Source organism: Olea europaea, chromosome 13 (genome assembly GCF_002742605.1).
Source record: "Olea europaea var. sylvestris chromosome 13, O_europaea_v1, whole genome shotgun sequence".
NCBI lineage: Eukaryota > Viridiplantae > Streptophyta > Magnoliopsida > Lamiales > Oleaceae > Olea > Olea europaea.
Window position 1 is genome coordinate 17683181 of NC_036249.1, and position 2812 is coordinate 17685992.

The window sequence follows — 2812 nt, forward strand, 5'->3', positions numbered from 1 at the left end:
GAGCTCAAAAACGAAATAAAATTGCAGATTATTTTAAAAATGAGTTAAAGATGAAAAATTGGAAAAAAAACCCATTTTTATCCTTGATTGTGATTGAACATTTTCAAAAAAGATTATTTGTTTATCAATCTTAATTTTTTTTATATGAATAAAGCACATCCATTGGCATAAACTATTATTGTTCAATTATTTGATGTGAAAAATAACAATTTCAACCAATTGAAAATGGAAAAAAGGTTTTTAATCCGGAAGTACTATATTTTAATACAATTGGAGCATTATCTTACAAATTTTACTCAATCAAATATAAAATTTTTCTATAAATTTTCTTGCAAAAGATAGCTCTACACTAATAAAAAATATTGAAATGGTGTTAAACACATTTTCCTTGCAGAAGAGGTATTATTGATTTGAGATTATTTATTCCTAGAAGTTGGGACCTTTTTTAGTGGGTTATGCATGTAGATTATCTCTCTGATCCACATAAAATTAAATCGCAAACAATATATGTGTTTACAAAGTATGGAATAGTTATTTCATAAAGACCCGTAAAAAAAAAAGAAAAAAAAAAAGACCTTGACGCAACATTTTCAAATCATTATGAAATTATTGCAATTCATGAAATAAGTTGAGAATGTGTATGGCGGAGGAACACGATCCATTATATCTAAGCCTCATGCAAATTAGTTTCAAAAAAAGATAGTCCAACAATATTTTATGAAAATAATGCAACTTATATTTTTTGTAACTCTGAGTCTATATCAAAAGAGATGGGACAAATCATATATTTTCAAAACTCTTCTATAAACATAGGTTTCAGAAGACTAGTAATATCGATATTCAACAAGTTCGATCCTGTGATAATGTGATTGTACGTTCAAAAAATTGGTGCACAAAATACGAATGCGATGACTTAAATAATTGAGTGACCAGCTTCGAATTCTGAATATTGTGCTAGGTCCAATTTTAATTTACCAATCTACTGTTTCATGGCTTTAAATTAATTTGCATACCCTACTCTAGAAATTGAGTAATTATACTCTTTTTCTTTTGCTCAAATTTTATTCTATTGAGTTTTCATGGGAAATTTTTATTGAGGCAACATTTTTTTTTTAATTCTAAAAGATAATTGTATATTTTTTCATTTATTTGATATTTTTGTCCCACCGAATTTTTATAAAACAAGTTTTTTAACGAGTTGCATATTATCCAATATGTCATTCAAGGGGAAGTGTTGTAAACTAAATACAAACTAGTTAATGAACATTGTATCCCTATAACCCTCATTATTCTTACATATAAATCTAAGGCTTTGGTTTTCAATAAAATATACACAACTCTATTGATTTCTCTATCTTGTTTTCTTTTGTTTCTAATTTATAACAGTCCCATAAGAACAGGGGCAGAACTAGGGACGTGTCGGGCTGTGCTAGAGCCCATCCCTCTGGTCCAAATGCGAATTAAAAAGAAAGATTTAAGTAAAAAAATAAATAAATTATGTGTGATTTTGTTTTTTGGCATGTCAGCCCGTGTCGAATAATTTCCTGAATCCGCCACTACATAAGAATTTTGACATTTCACTATAATTTTTGTTTTTCTCTAGAAAAAAACGACGGGTCAAAAAATCGTGTTAAAAATTACATAATTGGGAAAGCAATAGCATAGCTCCCCAGCCTTTTACGCTTTGCGTTCCCAACTTTTTCGTGCAAAGTGCATTTGAGCGATCACATATCCAACATTTTGATTTTATTTACCGTTAGTCCTTGCTTGTCATTTTTTTAAAAAGTAGCATGAGCCTAGTAATTTTATGTAATCGGTAAACTAAACATAATTTAATTAAAAATAGAAAAAGAGAAAATAAAAACACTAATGCAAGAGTAACTATATTTGTCCAAGAACGAGTATTTTGTTTCTTATTGTTACTTTTAAAGTTGTCATAAATCATTCGAATCTAGAGATACAATAGCGTTACAATTTATACTATCTTTGTATAAGTCATGGAAAATGAGGTTTCTTATTGTGTTGAGAATTTAAACAATTTGGCTCAATGTTCACTTATTTTCTTGAAAATTTAAATTTGTTTGATGTGATCATAACTAGATGGCCAATATTATACACCGAACATGCTTAAAATTTTATTGCACAGAATCCAAGGCCTTTCGATGGTTTGAAGTTTTATTATGTGTTGGCCTACAAAAGTGACCTCTTAGATTTAGTTACAGTAGATAAAGACAACGTAGAGAGCATAAAAGATGACAACAAAAAGATATAAATGAGCAAGTTATTTCTTCATATTTTGTTGATTATAATCACGATTAGCTCTCGAGGATGCATGGCAGAAGAAGCAGAGAACGTTGCCAATGACATTGGCACTCAAGTCACTCCAAGTAGTTAAAGATGTTTAATTTATGAATGAAATTGCACATTTTGTTATATAAGCAGTATTAGATATGATCGGGGTCATATTATTTGAAAGATTTTAACCCTTTTTTTTTTTTTTTTTCCTCGTGTCAATACTTAATAATGTCTAGTACTATATAATATACCTTACCAAATAAGTCATGAATTTTTGTATGTTGTACTTTTAGTAATCCAAATTGCTATATTGCGAAAATACTTTCTAGACGAAAAAATACCATATAATGGGATTTTTTTAAGAGAGCAATAGAGAAGAAAAGTGAAAACATATACCCGCTTAAAAAGGAAAAAAAACTTGAGAAATTGCATGTAAAGTACTAGGATTGCATCTGATACATGACGAGTTTATAAAAAAAATGGCTAATGGACATTTTAGCATCTTGTAGTGATATTT